This window comes from Sapajus apella, unplaced genomic scaffold (genome assembly GCF_009761245.1).
Source record: "Sapajus apella isolate SASKATOON/1434 unplaced genomic scaffold, GSC_monkey_1.0 scaffold35, whole genome shotgun sequence".
NCBI classification, from domain to species: domain Eukaryota; kingdom Metazoa; phylum Chordata; class Mammalia; order Primates; family Cebidae; genus Sapajus; species Sapajus apella.
Window position 1 is genome coordinate 14,348,010 of NW_022436975.1, and position 22,695 is coordinate 14,370,704.

The following is a 22,695-nucleotide window of genomic DNA, read 5'->3' on the forward strand; positions in this document are numbered from 1 at the left end:
ATTCCTGTTTCCTTGCTTTTTAAGCTGAGATATTAAACTAGATAACCTCCCTATCTACCTCCAAAACCTCATGACTTTGCAATGTGGCCCTCCTGACAAACATAAGTGGCACAGTTAGAAATATGTACAGGAAAATAGATGCATAATTTCATGGAAGATCACCTTTGTCCCAAACTCTTGGATGACTGACTCCTAGGGGAATCCCTTTGGTGAAAGTTAATATGTCCCTCTTGTGTAACCATTAGTGAGGTTTTGTAAAGTGACAGACAGCATTCTTGGATTATATTCAATTTTAAAATTACAATTTAAAAAAATTTAAAATCACTTAACTCCACATCTAGTGTCAAACCTAGGACTTAACAGGTTTCCAACACATCTGAGAATTCATTAGCATTCTTTTTCTTTTGTTCTTTGACTTCTCTTGACTTCACGCTCTGTGTACTGATTCTTCCTCAGCCATGCGAGAAGATCTAAAAGTATCTGTCTACAATACTTATTTTTTTAATGCTGAACAATTCCTCTCCCTGGGCTAGTGTTAATTATACTGTCAGGATGCACTGGTAGAGTTAGCTCAGTTAAAAAGAAAGAAGGAAAAAAACTATTGATAACTTGAGGCAAAGTTCTGTGGTTGAGATCACAGCAGAAGCAGTTGGTGGATGGGGAATTAAACTTCTATACGACCCTCTGTATGAATATGTGTAGACGTGTGATGAGCGGTGATTTAGTGAGGTTGAAGGTAAGGTAATCATCTTTTGTTTGCTTGGCTCCAACTCTGAGGCTCTTCAAATGATTTCTATTTCAGGAGATTGTACCTGTCTATCCTTAGGGAATGAGGCAGGCTTTCTCCCATCCTATGTCTGGGGGTTCTACACTGACCTAGGACTCAACCATTCATCCTGTTGTCTCTAAAATCAACTGCTAATGTCCTGCCACTGCTGTGGGGCTGCCACAACTATCTCCAGCTGTGCCACCTTCCTGCTAAGTGGTTTTGACCTATTTCTTTAACCTCCCTGAAACTCAGTTCTATCATCACTACCATTGATAATGCCTACATATAATCATGCATGTAAAGAGCCCTCACGTATCGACTGGTGTGTTACTAAACCTTGTCCTTCCTTTCCTTTTCTTTTCTAACCTCTTCTGTATTATTATTATTATTTTTTTTGAGATGGAGTTTGTCTCTGTTTCCCAGACTGGAATGCAATGGTGCGACCTTGGCTTACTACAACCTCAGCCTCTTGGGTTTAAGCAATTCTCCTGCCTCGGGCTCCCAAGTAGCTGGGAAATATGTACAGGAAAATAGATGCATAATTTCATGGAAGATCACCTTTGTCCCAAACTCTTGGAATATTGTGCACCACCACATCCGGCTACTTTTTGTATTTTTAGTAGAGATGAGATTTTTGTCATGTTGGCCAGGCTGGTCTCAAACTCCTGACCTCAAGTGATTCACCTGACTTGGCCTCCCACAGTGCTGGGATTACTGGCATGAGCCACTGCTCCCGGCCTCTCCTCAAATTCATCTTCCAAGAGTGATAGCAGATATCAAATTGTTGCAGACCAATCGTCCTGAATGCTTCCTCCTCCCTGCTTTGTAGTCTGTCTTTGTATATTGTCCTCCTGTAATGATTCCCAGACTTTAGGACTTGTAAAATTTAAGGAAAGTTTTGAGAGCTGACATACGGCAAATGTTTTATTTAGTAAAATACGTGAAAAAGAAACACCAAAATATCTACCACTTACTGTTACCATTATTTTGTCAAAGGCATGACATCCCAACACTGAAAGGCAGGGAGGATGTCCTGAAATAAAGGAGAGTCTCTAAATGTAATAAATTTAATATGACAGGAATGAAAGCAAAGAAGCTGCCCTTGTTCCACAAGAAAGGAGCTCATGTCACGGGGAGTAAAAGGCCAGGGCATTGTGTCCTGTGCGTGGGGGCAACAGGTAAATTGTCTCTCCCCCAGCACAGACACGCCCCCAACCCCTGAAGCAGCACGAGAGGGTGTGGGGCAGTACATCTGAGGTTAGTGAGCCACTGGCAGGAAAAAATGACAGAGAAAAGATGAAGGGGCAGGAGAGACAAGGAATGAGTTGAATCTAAGAAAACCTGAATAGAGGAGAGTCTGTAGAGTGGAAGAATGATAGACAGGAAAGAGGACATTGAAAAGTTTTGGTGTTTTTTTTTGTTTTTTTTGTCTTAGAGACTGAAGTGAAAAGTAAATCATTTTTCAACAATTTAGGATAATGAACTGATATATACATATATATTTTAATGGAATTTATGAGCAGAAGCCAGCTGCCTTGGCTTTGTACAGTCCACTTTCCTGTTCTGTAAGTATTACTCTGTATTGGCATTATCCTCATTTGCCTTAGATGGATCTGGGTGCGGGTGTGCAGGAAAACTGCCTTAGCATCCAGGCCGTGGGTGGACACAGGTGTCACCATGTTCCTTCAGCCTCAGATCTCACCGGTTCTCCCCACCACCCCCGCTTGACCCCTGGGCAGCTCTCCTGTTCTTGGTGACTGTTAAAATGACTCTACTGTCACCACCACTGCCACTGTTGGCACTACAGATTTGGGGCTCCAACCAGGGCCAAGCTGGGGCAACACTCTCTCCTTCACTTTACAAATTTAGTGTTGTTCTACAGAGGGTTGCTGGGTTTTCAGATTTTAAGTATTCAGAGAGTGTTCCAGGGAGCGCTTGAAAAACACCACTTACAAGTTATCCTTTTTGATGCTTCTGAAAATTTGGGACAGAGTCAGAGCTAACTAGCTCCTAATTCCTGTCTGCCTACCTTTTCTTCTCTTTCAGCATCAACTTTTCAAGTGTAGGTGTCTTAGTTGGGATTTCCTAGGAAACAAACTCTGGGATGGAGATTTGTGTGCGAAGGTTCCCTGGGGCTGGTGTCACGGCGTGCACCTGCAGGGGTGTGAATGTAGCTAAATGGGGTCGTGGAGGTGGACTGTGATGCCAGCTCAGCACAGCTTTCCCTGGACTGAGGGCCTCTGGACAGGGACAGCCCTTTGACCTTTGAGCCACACTGGCCAGAAATTGGATGACTGGATGCAGTCTGCCCTGGGACGGGTGGGGTGTGATCTTGGCCACGTGACTCTCTGACTGAGGCTAATTTTGGGTTGGGTTATAGCTGAGCACTGTCTACTACCAAAGTCCTCAGTACTGGGCTGTGAGGGCTTCAGTCCTACATAAGGTGTCTGCGGGGTGCACATCACACTATCCATGACTAGAAGACTTAGGACTTACCCCTCCTTCCTTTGTTCCCATCCAGGGGTTTATGGCATTTGCAGTGCAGGGTCACTGAAGTTCCACAAATCTCAAAGTCCACAAATATCAAAGTCCACAAATCTCAAAGACCTCATCATAGTTATTTTTTTAAGGAAGCCTACTTGCACCTATGCAAAATGGATTCTGGAGGCTTCAGGGTAATTCCTGAAAGGTCCTTGGGTGGTTTGCTACCCTTGCCAGTTCACATTAATATTTATTCTGACCTTTGTAAAAGGTGAGCTTTACGTGCAGCCTTCAGTTATTGTAATCTCAGTTCTCTTTTGCACATTCATGAATAATGAAACCTAGACTCAGTAAAGGCAAACAGTTGTCCAAAGCTGCACAGCTAGTGTTGGAATCAGAGTGATAACCCCAAAGCCGTGCCCATTCCCACTTCCTTCCCAGCCATGGTCTTTCCCATCCCTCATGAGATGGTTTTTATGCGAGAGACTGGTGGTCTCTTTTTAGCAAATCCAAAGGACGATTTGGGTCCTCTTTTTACACTTGGTTTCTCTCAGTAACCGACTGTTGACCAGTTCCTCTAAAAACATTTTATTCAATTGGCTTCTATTATTAGTATTTTATATTAATCACTTGGCTTTTCTCCTTCCTTTCTGCTTAGCTTTTCCATCTTGTTTTTAGCTTGCCTTTCTCTGTCTATGCAGTAGACATTTCTGTTCCCTGAAATTTGCTCCATTCTATGCTGTCTCTCTATGTATCTTATTTACTCTCACAGGTTTTTTACTTTTTATAGGCTAAGGGCTCCTATCCCCATGTTTTTACCCCAGATTCTTCTTTTGAATCCATGTATGCAGCCAGCTGTCTGCTGAACATCTATACTTCAATGCGCCATTGGTCCTACCATGGAAGTTATACTATTGAGCACTCTTTGGTTCAAATTAACATTGAAACAAAAATAAAATCTGAATTCATTAAGGCTAAAATGGGGAAGTCATTGCATTATGTGACCAAATCATGGGCACCTGGCACTGGGAAGTGTGAGAGATGGTAAATTTTCCTTTCAAACAGCCTGCTCAACCTTTCATACTTTAATTCCCAGTACCCACCCCCAACTTTCTTCTCCTTTTCTTCTTTCTAACTTTACTACATGCCCAGGCATGCCACAGCACCAGCAGCATTATCAGCACCAGCTCATATTCCTTTCCTTATTTAAGAAAAGACTGGCCGGGCGCGGTGGCTCAGGCCTGTAATCCCAGCACTTTGGGAGGCCGAGGCGGGTGGATCACGATCAAGAGATCGCGACCATCCTGGTCAACATGGTGAAACCCCGTCTCTATTAAATATACAAAAAATCAGCTGGGCATGGTGGCGCGTGCCTGTAATCCCAGCTACTCAGGAGGCTGAGGCAGGAGAATTGCCTGAACCCAGGAGGCGGAGGTTGCGGTGAGCTGAGATCGTGCCATTGCACTCCAGCCTGGGCAACAAGAGCGAAACTCCATCTCAAAAAAAAAAAAAAAAAAAAAAAAAGACTGGCTCTCTAGTTCTCTTCAGATGACCCTTCCTCCTCCTCTCTCTCCCATCATGTGTCCACCTTATCTGAGAAAGTTCAAACGTTTACCCAGTCAAGTCTAGTTTAGATTGTGCATTTTGACTCCAGCTAATGCAGAAAGGACACAGAGGCAGGAGTCACGTTAGAAATAAAAACTTCTACGCTCCTTTGTTGTGGGTGCTCTCGTGGCAACCAGCCATACAGTAAGCACCCTTCTGTGCAGTAGTAAATTTGCTTTGCTGAAAAATCCTTTGTCTAAGTGCTCGTTTTTCCTTACGACTGCAAGGCCTTGTTTCTAACAGGAATGCTAGTGCATTGGACCTGGCCACAGTCACTTGCCCTGGCTTCTATTGGTGTATTGGCTCTAGGACAATGACTGGTGGGTCTGAGCTCCTATCACAGAGCTCCATAATACAAGAGGATAAGAGTGCTTCTCTTTAGCTCCATGTCAGAAATCCCTAGGAAAGTCCCTCCTGGCCCATACTACATGTGCTTATTCTGAAGACCAATCACTGTGGTCACATAATAATAACAATAACAATAAAAATGATAATTTTAAAGGTAACCACATTGTTGGATACATTTTTTGTGTGTGTGGCAGGCACCATACTCAACATGTATATTTATTATTTGGTAAAACCTTTGCAATAACTGCCTATGCAGGTACTATTATTATTTCCATTTTATAGACAAAGACTGAGTTAGAAAAATTGAGTAATAGATGTGTAAATTCACACATATATTAAGAGGAGAAACAATAATTCAAATCTAGGCAGTTGGACTCCAGAACCTGTGATGATCACTAGCCAGTTCTTACTCCCTTCAAAGGTGGAAACACTACTCTTCAAGGAAAAGAAGGGCTGTATCAGCACTTCAGTCTTTTTGTTTTTCTTTTATTGTGGTAAAATACATGTAAGATAAATTTACCTTTTTCATTTTCTTTTTGAGACAGAGTCTCACTCTGTCGCCCAGGTTAGAGTGCAGTGGCACAATCTTGGCTCACTGCAACCTCCTCCTCCCAGATTCAAGCAATTCTTCCTGCCTCAGCCTCCTGAATAGTTGGGATTACAGGACTCCATCACCACGCTCATCTAATTTTTGTGTTTTTGGCAGAGACAGGGTTTTACCATGTTGGCCAGGCTGGTCTTGAACTCCTAACCTCAGGTGATCTGCCTGCCTTAACCTCCCAAAGTGCTGGGATTGCAAACGAGAGCCACTGCATCTGGCCAAATTTACAATTTTAAAGTGTACAGTTTGGTGTCATTAAGTACCTCTGCAATGCTGTGCAACCAGTATACTGTTCCAAAATTTTTTCATCACTCCAAAGAGAAACTCTATATCCATGAAGCAATCACTTCCTGTTCACTCCTCTCCATGGCTCCTGGCAACTACAGAACTGCTTTCTGTTTTTATGGATTTGCCCATTTTGGATGTTTCACATAAATGGAATCACTCTCAGTAGGTGGCCTTTCGTGTTCAGCTTTTTTCACTTAACATTATGTTTTTGAGTTTCATACATGTTATAGTGTGTATTTTATCCCTTCCCATGGCTGAATAATATTCCATTGTTTGGATTATATCACATATTGTTTGTGGTTACATTCAAATGAACTATCTAGAATAGGCAAACCCATAAACAGAGAACAGTTTAGTGGTTTTCAGAGGAATGGGGAGGAGGGGAGGATGGGAGTGAATGCTTAATAGATATATGGTTTCTTTTTGGGCTGATGAAAACGTTCTGGAATTGGATAGTGGTGATATTTGCATAGCATCTTGAACGTACTAAAATTCATTGAACTTCACAGTTTAAATGGTGAAAGTGGTGAATTTTTTAAAAAAGAGAGGACTGGAAAAATAAGCTGGGAGATATGCATTGCCATCTTGAGCAAAACATGTCTCCAAATAGATTCAACCTCCTAATCTGTGACCCTCCAACCTGCTCCTCTTCCATATCTCCATGGCAGTGACCAGCACAGGTGTACATTTAGTTGCTTGAGTCAGAAAGACCAGGACAACCTTGACTGCTGCTGCTTTCTCATCACCTTCAGTGAAATAACCATGCCACACATGCCCTCCTCTTCTTCATATACCTCATCCATCCTTTTCTGCCATCACATCATTATTAGTGTTATTAGTAGTACTTACCATGTATTCATTCTCCATTTCCTGCGTACCAGTCACTGTGCTGTGCTTTAATGCAGACCACCCTTTTCACACAGATATTCCACTTATCTCCTAGTTGCAATAGGTCCTCATATTTACCTCCTTCTATTCTATTCTCACTTGCAGAATATTTTGTGAATCTTTGGTCTGCTTGTGTGACTTTCCTTCTTAAAACCTTTTGATAGCTAACCATCAGCCTCAGACCAAAACCAAATTCCTTGATTAGGCTTTCAAGGTTGTACTTTTTTATTTGCCATTTCTTAGCCCATAGGCTTCACTTCTCCCCACTCCCTCCTGCTCCTCCCTCCAGGCATCCTGAATCACTGACCATTTGTCAAATACAGGATGTGTCTCTCACCTTTGTGTTTTGTGCGTGGTGTCCCCTTTGCCCAAAACATTCTTCCTTTTGACTCTGCTGTACCTGGATGTCACCTATCCAACCTTCAGGTCCCAGTTTTGCTGGCGCTTCATTTGGGAAGTCTTTTCTTGACCCTCTGTAATTGGATTAGGAATCCGTCCTATGTGCTAGCACAGAACCCCATACTTAATCCTGTTTCCTCACACGCTACACTTGATTGCAGAGGCCAGTTTAGCTGACTGTAAGCTCCTTGGGGCTTGTATCCTTCACATGCCTTTAGTAGTCCCTAGCATGACAGGGTCACATAAATACTGGTCGAATGTGTTTCTAGGAGGCTGAACCTGGCACTATGCATGAAAGTAGGACACCATCAGGGTAAGGGTTCCTTGCATGGGCCTTGTCACGGTGGCCTGCCTCTGTGTCTCCATGTGGCAATGGGAAGAAAGACTAAAATGAGTGTTTACTGTGCAGGTCTCTTAATCCATCTTGTGACTCCTGCCACTAATAGGAATCCTACAGAAATTGGATGAGGATAAATGACAGTGTTCCAAGGGTTTATTTTTAAAATGGCTGGGTACAGTGGCTCGGGCCTGTAATGCCAGCACTTTGGGAAGCCGAGGCCGGTGGATCACGAGATCAAGAGATTGAGACCATCCTGGCCAACATGGTGAAACCCAGTCTCTACTAAAAATACAAAAATTAGCCGGGCATGGTAGTGTGTGCCTGCAATCCCAGTTACTCAGGAGGCTGAGGCAGGAGAATCGCTTGAACCTGGGCAGTGGAGGTTGCAGTGAGCTGAGATCATGCCAGTGCACTCCATCCTGGGCAACAAAAGTAAAACTCCGTCTCAAAAAAAAAAAAAAATGGCTGTAGAATTCTTGCCCACTGATTATGGTCAAGACTTTTTTATAGTCTGCCTTTAGCTCTTTGAAATCAGAGATTTAAAATAATATTTAAATAATAATGTTTCAAATAACATTTAATAATACTGCTCATCCTCCTCCTCCTCACCACTGCTAATATCTTCTCATTGCAAATCTCTATTATTTCCCGTTCACTGAAAGTAAGTCGCTCTAAAGGCATCCATTTCATGGACAATTATTACATATTATACTGATGCAGAGCACATTTAATGACAAGAAATAAAAAGGATTGACTGTCACTGCAGACTTGTCACATTTGATAGTCTAGAGAATTTTATTTCCCTGTTGTGTGGTAAAGATAGTGTAAAGTCTGCGATGTGAGCCACCACATTCATTATATACTCAACTCTTCATCTATTTGCTTCCTTAGGTTTTTGAGGGCACATCAAAGTATAGAAGAGGTTTCTCCATGAAAAAAAAAAAACCAAACCCATGAATATTTATTTTTACTTTTGTTATCGACAGATGCTAATTGTAATACATAACCAGGAAATTCTCTGGCAGGAAAAAGGAAACATAATATTGACTGTTCATACCTGCTTACCTCAACCCCTTTCATAGCCCATACAATTGAAATTCCCTTCAGTTGGATGCAGCCTTGACACTTTTCTGCTCATAGCTTCCTGTAGCTCAATGAGGCTGAGTAGGAGGTGGAGTAGAAGAGCTTTTGTTTCATTTGCAAGTAGTTGCCTCTGCTTTGTTTAGGGAAACTGCTCCTGTGAAGATCATCTGTAATACTTTTTTTTTTTTGAGATAGGGTCTGGCTCTGTCACCCAGGCTGGAGGGCAGTGGCATGATCTGAGTTCACTGCAGCATTAACCTCCTGGCTCAAGTGATCCTCCTATTTCAGCCTCTTGAGTAGCTGGGGTCACACATGCGTGCCACCACACCCAGTTAATTTTTTTGTATTTTTTGTAGGGATAGAATTTCACCATGTTGCCGAGGCTGATCTTGAACTCCTGGCCTCAAGCAGTTCACCCACCTCGGCCACCCAAGGTGCTGGGATTATAGGCATGGCCACCACACCTGGCCCACTGATACCTTAATCACTATTGTCAGAAGGGCTGCCTTGATTACCCCAGCTTCTAGAAACAGAGGAGAGGGAGCTGTAGTTGGATGTTCTGGCCAATGGCCAGGCAGGTGTATCTACAACTACAGAAATGAGAGTTCTTGCGCTTCTTTTTTAGGAGCACTGTGGTACAGTGGAAAGATTACAGGCTTCAGAGTCAGCCAGATCGAGCCTTATATTATATCTTTTTCAGTTTCTGTCTGTGTAATTGTTACTGGAAATCCTGAGTCTCAGTTTCATCACCTATAAAATGGGCTCAATAACTTCTACCTTGAAGTGTTATTGTGAGGGGTAAAGAAAAAAAATAACGAACAAATAGGGAGTTTATGTTTTGGGCTAGGCTCTGTGCTATGTCTTTTTTTTTTTTTTTTTTTTTGAGACAGGGTCTCACTCTGTTGCTCATTCTGGAGTGCAGTGGTGCAATCTTAGCTCACTGAAACCTCCACCACCACCCCTTGCTCCTCCACCCCCCAGGTTCAAGGGATCCTCCCACCTCAGCCTCCCGACTAGCTGGGACCACAGGCATGTGCCACCATGCCACATTATTATTTTTGTATTTTAGTAGAGATGGGGGGCTCATCATGTTGCTCAGGCTGGTCTCGAACTTCTGAGCTCAAGCTATCCACCTGCCTCAGTCTCCCAAAGTGTTGGGATTATAGATGTGAGTCACCACGCCTGGCCTGTGGTACGTCTTTTGTAAACATTATCTGTTTTTTCTTCCCGACAAGCACCAGGTTGTTTTTTCTTATTCCACATCGCTGTGAAGACACAGCTTTAGAGGGTCAGTAAGAAGCGCTGCCCCGATTGCAGCGCTTTTAGTCCAGTAATTGAATAATTGACCTCATGCCAAACAGCTGGTAAGAGCCAGAGCCTGAGAAAACCCAGGCCAATAGGCCTTAACGTTGTGGCCTTGACTTTGATACAAGTTTTCCTCAAGCTAAAGTAATGTACTAATCCCTTTGAGGAAAAAAAAATTCTTGGGCCCTTCTTATGGATGTAAACTACTTTGTTAAATATTGATATTTGCATAAGCTGAAAAATGTAAGTATATGTTTGATAGTGTAGGAGAGAGATTTCCTGTTTGTTGCAGCCTGAATATGGTGCTGAGTGCTAAAGGCAAAAGAGCTTTTGAGATTAGCATGACTCTTGTACTCCCCGCCCTGCCATATCCAATTCTCCTGCCACTTTTCTTCATGTGAACTACTGCAAGGCCTTTTGTCTTGCGGCCTCTGATGTCATTGGGCCTTCGTTTGGCTGAAAAGCAGGATTTCCATATTAAATTCACTTTTGTTGATTTTACATTAGCCTTAGATACAGTGCCACTGGGTGCCAACACTTTCATAAAAACAAATGCTGAGGCAGGCACTTTACCAATGTTCTCAAATTTAAGTAATAGACCTTTTTAAAGGAAAAAGCATTTCTTGGTCCTATTAAGTTGGTGCTATTACGGTTGTTATCCATTGATTGAAAACATGCTTTTATTCCTTTTTAAAAGGCCGTTAGTTTAATAGAGACACCAACTTTATTTTTTTATTTTTATTTTTATTTTTTGAGATGGAGTCTTGCTCTGTCACCCGGACTGGAGTGCAGTGGCAATCTCGGCTCACTGCGACTTCCACCTCCAGGGTTCAGGCGATTCTCCAGCCTCAGCCTCCCAAGTGGCTGGGATTACAGGCACATGCTGCCATGCCTGGCTAATTTTTGTATTTTTAATAGAGATGAGGTTTCTCCGTCTTGGCTACTCTGGTCTCAAACTCGTGAGCTCAGGTGATCCACCCACCTCAGCCTCCACAGTGCTGGGATTACAGGTGTGAGCTACTGCGCCTGGCCAGAGACATCAACTTTAAATATTTTGCTAGGAATCCTCATGCTATCAAGAATACAATTAGGACTCCCAGTTGTCTGAGGGCCCCAGGGAGGCACTGATCTTCACAATGTTGGTCTTCATAATGCTGCGTTAACAACAGAAAGGTGCACAGAAAGGGTTTGGTTGCAGCAAGTGTGTGTCAAGTGTGAAATAATTAAATATGTATTTCATTACATTTTTAACTGTGTTTTTTGAATAGGCAATATATTCACTTGGCACAAAATATTATTTTATTTTTTTAGAGACTGGGCCTTGCTCAGTCATCCAGTCTGGAGGGGTGTGATCACGGCTCACTGCTACATCGATCTCCTGGGCTCGAGTGATCTTCCTGCCTCAGCCTCCTGAGTACAAATTTTTAAAAGGGTAAAAAAAAAAGTTTTGAGGTTTAAATCAATAAATTGATACACTGTGCAGGAATTGGTTAATATTTGTACAATTTTTCATCCCTTTGCCAGTCAAAAAGGTGGATAATATTAGAAGGGTATGTAGAATATACAGATGACCATATTTGCGTGTTTCTTGTCACAGTTGATTTCAAATCCCTATGAGGCAATGTTTTAGAAGCGTGAATAAATAAAGTGCAGCATTATATACACCTGTGTATACCTATGTGGATTCTTCCTTGGTAACAGAAACCGAGTTTTGAATAGAAGATTTCCAATATTGATGAGAAAACACGTAATGTGCTGAAAGGGTTGGATCTTCAGCAGCTCACAGATATGCTGCCTGCTGCATCACATAACATTTCAAGATACTGGATCCTGGAATTAGATTTGTGTTATTGGGAAGGCTTTGGAGAGAACAGATGTGAAATGCTAAGCCAAATGAGTATGTGAGCTTTTTACATCTGTCCCTTCAATTTTCTGTATTTTTACTTCATTATTTGCATCACTGGAATGCTGTATCTGTCATATGCCAACAGATGGCAATATTATAAGATCATTTTTTAAAGATGGTTAAAATGAACGACATTCTCTGCTGCTCCCAGATTAGTCAGATGGAAGAAACAAGATCTTTATTGGTTGTCTCTTTGGTGTTACAAAATTGTATTTTTATAACTTTTTCATAAAATATTAGAACATTTTTTTCACATCACTGGTGCCTCTTTTTGACTAGATTTTTTCTCTTGTAACATTGAACTTCATATTCAACCCATCTTTGCCATATTTTATGTGCAAATCTTTATATATCTGCTTTGAAATGCAAATGAAAGCCAACTATTGGCATAACTAATTTATCGAGTAGTACTAAAGTAATATTAGCAATATGAAACATTTAATGTCATCAACATTTGAAAACGCTTACACATTTGAAGATTCCTTTGCCTCTTCAGAGTACAAAATATAAGGAAATCACACTCATATTGCCCCTCTTCTTTTTCTTCTTTTTTTTTTAACCAATTTTTAGACCAGCAGAAGTGTTTTTATTTCAGAACCATGTGTTTATTCAAAATTTGTAAACTCTTCCAGAAAGTGAGTGTCGTATTTTGGACTAAGCTTCTCTTCTTAGCAACTTAAAAGAATCCTGTCATCTGACCTATGACAGAACTTCTAAAGACATTTAAGAGCTCTGAGTGCTGGCTGTTGATATGAACATTGAGCAAAAGTCTTAAGATGGGAAAGAAATTTGGTTGAAGGCATCCAGCCTGTATTGTTACCCCAAGAAGGAGCACTGTTATCCCATAACTTCTCTTTGTTTATCGCTTTCATGGTTCCTTCCCCTCCACCCAGCTACCTCCTGGGCCCCAGGAACATCTCATACAATGCCTCTTTTTGGGGGGATGTAATCCATGTCTATTTACAGATTTTCAGACACCAACCATATGTCAGAGAGTTCAAATATATCCTCAGGCCTGATCCTGCTTGGAAGGCCTTTCCTGCATTTCAGCCTGCTGGAGACTTGGTGCCTGATGGATTTTCCCACTGGCACCTCGCGTTCAATTTGCCCAAGAAAATTATTTCCCGGGATGAACATAATCCATTTCCCACAGTGTTGAGGCTAGAAAACTTTTCCACCATTGAGTTCTTTAATATTTGATTCCTAAGAGAGACTGGGAAAGGAACAGTCTGAGAAACTGGATATTTATCATTCCTTTGGAGATTCCCAATGCTTCCCAATGTAATGAAAGCTCAGAGAAGACTTGCAAAACGAGTGGCTTTAACTCAATTTAACCTAGCATCTCCCAAGCTTATTTGAACATGGGACCCTTTAAAAAATGTAATCCCATCCTGTGAAACCAGTGCCTGCTGGAAACTTTGAGGGGCACAAGGTGGGAGTCATCTTTGGTGTTCCCTTTCCTCTCCACTTTGAAAATTGGGGTGTACTATGCCTATGGTAAAGCACACAAATATTAAACATGTGGCTTGATTTCTGTGTAGACACCTGTGCAGCTACCACCCAGATTTTAAAAAATTGAGCATACTCTATGATTCCACTTAGATGAGATTTAAGACAGGCAAAATTAGTCTACAGTGAAAGAGGTAGAATAATGACTCCCTGGTGGTGGGCACAGGAGGGGGATGGGAATGCAAGATACAGGCTGGGAAGTGGCCTGAAGGAAACTAATGGGTTCTGGAGCTATTCCATACCCTCCCGACTTGCACTCACACTCACGTGGATTTATGAGATTATGGTTTGAATGCTTTGACTGCCTTCTTGCTTTTTGTTCTCACTGAATGCTCCCTTCTTCCAGCAGACCTTGCTATCCCTGGACTATGTGTCTCCCTCTTCCTGGGCTACCCTCCTGATTACTGATGCTTCTCACATGTCTCTGGCATCAAGGGTATATGTCACTTGCAATAAAATCTGAGCTCAGAACCTCTTTTTTTTTTTTTTTCATCATCCACGTTCTGTATTCACTCCATTTGTTATACTTACTAGGCTGTGCTACCATGGTCTGTGACACATCTGTGTCCCCACTGGACTGTTAGTTCCTTGAGGGCAGTATCTTGATCGCTGTTCTAGCTCAAGTATATGGTGGCATCTTTTTTTTTTGAATGAATCCAAAACAAGCCAGTGAATCTTCCCGCTTCCTATCTCAGTCTCAGCTTTTCATCCACCCTCAAGTTCAAGTCCTTTCTAAACTCCAGGCCTTGTTATGCTTATTATTCTCCTTATCATTATTTTTCAGTGGCTCCCCTGAACTTTAAGAATGGAGGCCAGACCTCAGACTTCTTCATCTGTCACTCAAGGACTATGCAGACTCACTCCACTCAATTACACAAATTGTTTTTCCCACCACTCTCTATGGACCATTCTCTGTCCAGGGACCCAAGCCTCTTTGTATCTCCGAGTAAGGCAGGTCCTCTTATGCTTCCAAGCCTGTGTTCAGGTTCTTCCTTCTTTATGTCCAGAGCTTAACCATTGCTTGCTACCTCCCCCCATACCACGCTGGTCAAGTTCACCAGCATCTCTTGCACAGATTATTGTAATATATTCCCAAGTTATTTCTGTGCTTCTCCATTGCCACTCTTCAGTCTGTCATCAACATAGCGGCCAGATTGTTCTTGTTAAAAAGTGGATCAAGTCATGTCGTTCTTCTCTTCTGAAACTCTCAGTGGCTCTTTGTTTTGCTCAGATTAAGAGTTAATCCTTGCAGGTGTCTACATGGGCTGGCCCATTTTTTCCCTCTCTTGTCTCATCTCTTCACTCTGCTCCAGCCAAACTGACCTTCTTGCTACTCCTTGGATATATCAGGCATGCATTTAAAAATATACCTAGTATTTGTTTTAATCAGGTATGGCATGACTTATAGACACAGAAATGATTCTTATGAAGGAAAAAGTTTTTATTCATGGTTCCCTAGAAGCAGGAGGCATTGTAAGCCATGCTGGGCCATAAGGGGAGGAACGAGTGTCAGTCAGGAGGCAAAGGAGTGACGTGAGGCATGGGCAAAAGCTTTTACTGTGATTTCCTTGGGGAAAGGCAAGGCAAGGCAGAGTAACCAGGCTTAGGATGGGCCAGTCTGAATGATTTCCTCAGGCTGTAGGGTACAGAGGCTGTCTCTAATTGTCTGATACATGGCCCTGGGTGATTAGGACATGGGAATATTGGCCCTCATTGTAGGAGCTCAATAAAAAGGTGGCTGGAAGTATTGGCTTTAGATTGGTTGATTTGCATGTGTAAAGTATTGCTATCTCTAGGTACTAGCTTGCCCTGGGAGGGGTGGTCTCTCCAGGATCCAGCAAGTCCCCAGATGCCAGACCATCAAAAATTCATAAAATAAGAAACTACAGCAAGCCGGGTGCAGTGCCTCACGCTTTTGGGAGGCTCAGGTGGGTGGATCACTTGAGGTCAGGAGTTTCAGACCAGCCTGGCCAACATGGTGAAACCCCATCTCTATTAAAAACACAAAATTAGCTGGGCGTGGTGGTGGGCACCTGTAATCCTAGCTACCTGGGAGGCTGAGGCAGGAGAATCGCTTGAACCCAGGAGGTGGAGATTGCAGTGAGCCAGGATTGTGCCATTGCACTCCAGCCTGGGTGACAGAGTGAGACTGTGTCTCAAAAAAAAAAAGAAAAAAAAAAAAAAGAAAAAGAAAGAAAGAAAAAAAGCATACAGTTAATATGACATCCTTCCATATCGAGCAACTGCACTTCTTGTTTCTGTGTAAGAGCTGTCACTTCCACATATATTTGCATGAATCGCTTCATCACAGAGTCTCTGCCCAGGATTGGTTATCCTCCAAGTCTTCCCTGACCACCCTCCATTCAGTCTGGCCCTCCATCCCTCAGCCCCGTCATCTTCCTCTTATTCTGCTTTTTTCTTCTCTTTAGCACTTACCACTTTTGACATGTATTTACTTATTCTCTGACTCTCTCAATAGGATGTAAACTTTATTAGTATAGAGACGTTGTGGGATATATCATACACACACACACACACACACACACACACACACACACACACACACACACAGACACCTTCCTCAGAACCTGAATACATGAACAAATGAAATGCTTAGTTTAAGATACTAATTATGTTGGCTTTTAAAATAAATCAAGCAGAAATAATGCTATACGGGACAGCATGACCTGGCCATTAAAATGCTTTAATTCACATGGCACCTCCAGCAAGATAAAGCAGCTAATCCTTTCACCTACACACCAGACACTAATAAATGTGTATGTGTGTATATACATGTTTGTATATTTATACATATATGTGAAGTAAGTCCACCTTCTGATTGAATAGCATTTGGGAGCACGCTTCACTCTGAAAGTAAAGAGCAGGTGGGAACCAATGGAGGAGAGCTAAGTCTCCTTCAGGCTTCAAGATGTGGCTGGCCCTTGCTTTCTGTTTGGATAATGCCCAAGACACCTTCTGCAATTCCTGGAGTGGATCCTTGGCAGAAATTCAGCTCAATCCATCAAATCATGTTTGGAGGTGGACCAATGACATCATATTTGTCATCACATATATTTGTCCTCAGAGGATGACTGTGTGACTGAGAGTACTCTGCCCCACAGCCAAGGATGGGAAAATAGAGGAGTTGAATAGTTCATACCTATTTCTTTTTGCTTACTGGACAAGAAATAACCTTCTTTTTCTTTAATAGGAGTTAGAGTTAAGAATGCTCAGTTGGGCCGGGCGCAGTGGCTCACGCCTGTAATCCCAACACTTTGGGAGGCCGAGGTGGGTGGATCACAAGGTCAAGAGATCGAGACCATCCTGGTCAACATGGTGAAACCCTGTCTCTACTAAAAATACAAAAAACCAACTGGGCATGGTGGCGCATGCCTGTAATCCCAGCTACTCAGGAGGCTGAGGCAGGAGAATTGCCTGAACCCAGGAGGCAGAGGTTGCGGTGAGCCGAGATTGCGCCATTGCACTCCAGCCTGGGTAACAAAGAGTGAAACTCCATCTAAAAAAAAAAAAAAAATACTCATTTGGTTAGTGCAGGAGCTGGGTGAGAGATGATGAAAGTAGTGTGTTTTAAAGTACCTCGCTCATCTAGACGTCATAGTGCAATACAGTGCATGCATCTTTAGGCCATAAATATGGTCCCGGAAAAATTGTGTGTAAAAATCAAATTCCAAATGCTTTATTTAGGAAATAAATATGAGGGGTTATCAAAAATTTCATGGAATATGAGTATTATGAAAAAGCTATGCATGAATTTCAAAAAATTTTCACACCAAAACAGGCCCATACTAACTTAACTATAATATATCTGAAGCGTCTCTAATTTGAGGCATTAAGAAGGACATGACATCAGTTTGAAAACAGCCCCATCAGAGGAACATGAATTTTGCTAAAATCAAAGCAAGAACAAACATCAATTTTATGGTAAAACTTGGTTGGAAGAATGATGAAATCATTGATACTTTACAAAAAGTTTATATTGACTTTTTGGATGGCCAAAGGAAAATAGCATCTGCTTATTATGAGAGTGTTTAGAGAAAGTTAGCCAAAGCTTTAGTAGAAAAAAGCTTCACCTAAGAGTCCTTAACCACAACAATGCTTCTGCTCATTCCTCTCATCAAACAAGGGCTATGAGAGTTTCATTGGCAAGTCATTAGATCCACCTTACAGCCCTGATTTGGCTCTTCTGACTTCTTTTTGTTTCCTAACATTAAAAAAAATTCTTTAAAAGATACCTATTTTCATTTAGTTGGTAATGTAAGAGTGCATTGACATGGTTAAATTCCCAGGACCCTCAGTTCTTTAGGGATGGCCTAAATAGCTAGTATCATCACTTACAAAAGTGTCTTGACCCAGCAATCCCATTACTAGGTATATACCCAAAGGAATAGAAATAATTTTGTTTTAAAGATACATGTACATGTATGTTCATTGCAGCACTATTCACAATAGCAAAGACATGGAATCATCCTAAATGCCCACCAATGATGGACTGGATAAAGAAAATGTAGTACATATACACCACAGAATACTATGCTGCCATAAAAAGGAATGAGATCATGTCCTTTCCAGGGACTTGATGGAGTTGGAAGCCATTTATCCTCAGCAAAGTAACACAGAAATAGAAAACCAAACAACAGATATTCTCACTTACAAGTGGGAGTTGAATGATGAGAACACATGGACACATGATAGGGAACAACACATATTGGGGTCTGTTGAAGGGGGATGTGGGGGGATGGATAGTAGCAGGGTGAATAGCTAGTGGATGCTGGGCTTAATACCTAGGTGATGGGATTATCTGTGCAGAAAACCTTTATCTATATAACAAACCTACACATCTTGCACATGTACTTCTGAACTTAAAAGTTGAAAAAAAAGTGTCTTGACTTTGCTAAAGCTTATGATGAGAAATCAATTTTATAGTTTTTATTTTTATATTTTAAATCCATTTTTCTGCCAACTTTTAAAGTCTTCTCAAGGAAGAAACACCTCACATTTTAATAGTGGTTTACATCCTGAAAATATTCCAAGCATTTTTACCTATATGATTTCAAGGATAAACGACCTAGGGAGGAAGATGGTAAAATGCTAGCACTGCCAACTAGAAGAAATCTGCTGGCCTAGGAATGCAGAAGCTGAAGGAGAAGGCCATGTGAGCAGACTGGAGAGAAGGCTGGGGCAGAACATGGAAGGCCAGGGTAGAGTTTGAACCCAAACTTATAGGAGCAATATTATTGAAATGTAAGAAAGTGACATGATCCAATTTGTGACACTTACTTCTTTTTCCAGACAGTCTTTAAAATGTCCTCCACACAAGCAGTGGCTCACATCTGTAAACCCAGCCTTTTGGGAGGCTGAGGAGGGCAGACTGCCTCAGCTCAGGAAATCTAGACCAGCTTGGGCAACATGGTAAAACCCTGTCTCTACAAAAAAATACAAAAATATTAGTCAGGTATGGTGGCACACTACTTTAGTCCCAGATACTTGGGGGGCTGAAGTGGGAGGATCCCTTGAGCCTGGGAGCTTGAGGCTGCAGCGAGCAGAGATGATGCCACTGCACTCCAGACTGGGCGACAGGGCAAGACTTTGTCTCCAATAAACAAACAAACAAACAAACAAAAAAACAGGGCAAGACCATGTCTCCAATAAATAAATAAATAAAAAAAATAAAATATTTTCCACCACCCAATATGTTTGTTTCTATTGTTTGAACTTTGATGTCTTCTTTTCTTTTTATATTTACTTAGCTAGTCATGGCCACCATGATAAAAAAACAGTTGCTAAATTTAAGGATCTCTTTCTACTCTCAGCATAATAGCAGAAGGCTCCTTGAGTACGAGATAATTCTCAGTTTGAATTGTGGCTCTACTACCAATTATTTGTGAACATTTGAAAAAACCATGCACCTTCCCTAATTATTTCCTTATCAGTGAAATAAAGGAGTTGCTTCAGCGCATTGACAGAATGTCTTTTAGCTGGGACGTTTTGCAGTCTTTCTCCAGGAGGCATTGGGCACTCCCAGTGACTTCTTTCTTTAATTGATACATAATATTTATACATATTTATGAGGTACATGTGATATTTTGTTATATGCATAGTGTGTGTAACAACCAAGTCAAAAGTTTTAGGCTATCACCTGGAGATATATCACATGTCATTTGTATGTGTTGGGAACATTTCAAGTGCTCTCTTCTAACTATCTGAAAATATACAATATGTTGCCATTAACTATAGTCACCCTACTCTACTATCAAATGTTAACACTTATTCCTTATTATGATTAGAACTTATTCCTTTTATCTAACCATAAAAGCTTGCCTTCACTGTCCCCTGCTCTGCACCCTTCTCAGCCTCTAGTATAGGGGGCCCAATCCCCAGGCCATGGACTGGCACTGGTTGGTGTTCTGTTAGGAACTGGGCTGCACAGCAGGAGGTGAGCAGTGGGTGAATGAGCATTACTGCCTGAGCTCTCTTTCCTGTCAGATCAGCCGTGGCATTAGATTCTCATAGGAGCACAGCCCCTACTGTGAACTGTGCATGTGAGGAATCTAGGTTGCTCACTCCTTATAAAAATCTAATGCATGATCATCTGTCACTGCCTTCCATCATCCCCAGATTTCCCCAGAGCAGAAAACAAGCTCAGGGCTTCTGCTGATTCTACATTATGGTGAGTTGTATAATTATTTCATTATGTATTACAATGTAATAATAACAGAAGTAAAGTGCACAATAAATGTAATGCACTTGAATCATCCCCCAAACCATCCCTGCCCCTACCAGTTTGTGGAAAAACTGTGTTCCACAAAACTGGTTCCTGGTGCCAAAAAGGCTGGGGAGTGCTGCTCTAGTATATGTGACTATGCTCTTTATATTCATGAGATCAGCTTTTTTAGTTCCCACATATGAGTAAGAAAACATGATATTTGTCGTTCTGTTAGAGGCTTATTTCACTTAGCATAATGACCCCCAGGTCCATCCTTGTTGCTGTATATATATGTGTGTGTGTGTGTGTGTGTACATATATATATATATATGGAGAGAGAGAGAGAGAGAGAGAGAGAGAGAGAGATAGATATAGATATCTATATATGCATATATAGATGCTGGCCTCCCTCCCTCCCCCTCCCTCTCTCCTTCCTTCCTTCCTTCCTTCCTTCCTTCCTTCCTTCCTTCCTTCCTTCTTCCTTCCTTCCTTCCTTCCTTTTTTCCTTCCTTCATTTTGTAGAGACAGGATCTTGCTATGTTGCCCAGACTGTCTAGAACTCCTGAGCTCAAGTGATCCTCCTGTCTTGGCTCCCCAAAACTCTGGGATTACAGGCATGACCCATCATGCCCAGCCTGTACTATATTTTCTTTATCCATTCATCTGTTGATGGACATTTAGGTTGACTCCATATCTTTGCTAGAGCGAATAGTTCCCAGCAAGTTATTAACAAATACATAGGCATCTGCTTAAGATGGCACCTGTTTTAGTCTTGTAATCTCTATTGTTGATTAAGTCTATACTCACCTAGATTTATCTCCTAACACATATACCTGAACGCTCTTGACTTTACCTCTATAACTCCAAACTTCAAAATATCCCTGTGTTTATCTATGTGATTAAAAGCAGAAAAGACTGAGAAGGTTCAAAGGAGCCATTCCATTTTGTTACATGATCAAGTTTCATGATGTCAATAGAATTGGGCTATTGGCCAAGCCTTTTAATTGATGGGCTTCTTGGCCAATTAGGTGGAACACATCAACCTGTATTATTAAATGGTATCACATCAGGTTTACCCTTTGTGAGAGTAGAATTGCCTTGGATCAGTCTTTGAGTCTTTGACGCTCATAGTCATTACAAGGGTCTGACCGGAGGTAAGCGTAAGCTTTGGCTTTGCAATGGAGAGCCCATGAAAAAGGGCATCTACCACTTCCTCCTTGCATTGGGGCCTTCAGGCAGTTTAGGTTTGACCTGTTGCCTGCTTTGCCTGCTTCTTTCTCCCCAAATAGATGATGCGGACAAATCCAGCTTGGTCATAAATCTATTTCCCTTTTTAAAAATTTTGCAAAAGGTTCTGGTGCATGATTAAAGCTGGAAGTTGGCAGTTGGGCACAGCAGGGGACACATTTACTGCTTTGAATTTAGGTTTTCATTTTATCAAGCAGCACACTTCCCCTCTGTCCTCCGAAGCAGCTTGGAGAATGTTCTCTAGAGTATGTATTTATTGCAAAATATAGAGCCATGGGCCAGATTTTAATTCTGTTAGCTTTTCTATGCAATGGATGTTCAAAAGAGAAATTCTGATTAAGTGTAAACAAAAAGTTAGGAATTTGGAGGCAAATGTTTTCGAAGCTATAATTATTTCTCTAGATGTCATTTCTCTGGGGCTTTACCTATTAATTTAGATGGGAGGCCTACTTTGTGTTTTCCATTTGCCCATGTGGTTTGTTTATAAACAGTTTGTTTATGGAAGCTATATGTGTTGTTTTTAAATAAGAGTGTGATATTATTACTGCTCATGGCAATCTCCAGCCTAATTTAATAATTCACATGGTACAGTTTCTCTAATTGAATTGTGTAAGTTGTAGATAATATGAGTGGCTCAAAGGTACCTGTTGTCTCAGAGCTCTGCTCATTCCCTCTGAGCAGGAAGCTGAAGTTTACAGAGGGATTGCTTGGTAAACAAGAGTTTAAAAAGAAACACACTGAGACCAACAGGGACCGTTAAAAGCTCAGATAATGTAATAATGTCACCCATAACTCTGGCTGTACAAACTGCAGATTTATGCAAGTAATTAATAGTGTCTTGCCAAGAGAGTCGGTAGGCTTTTCAAAAAGAATCTTTCTTTGTGTCTTTTGATATTTAAAGAGCTGTAATTAGAATGGCAGAGCTTTGAATTCTTTTTTCCCCCATCCTCTTATACACATTAATTTATGGACCAATCCAGTATTACAGACAAGCTAATGAAAGAACCACACACTCCCTTTATAATTTTTTTTTTACAGTTTCACTTGTGTGGATGAATGTAAAGTAGTTAATGCTATAAATAAGTATAATGATGTATCTCTTCTCTCAATTGCCAGTTGTTGATGCTGTAGTCTCAGACAATAGAAAAAAAGAATTGAATTTAAATCTCTACCAATCTTGCTTTCTTCCTCTCTCTTGTGC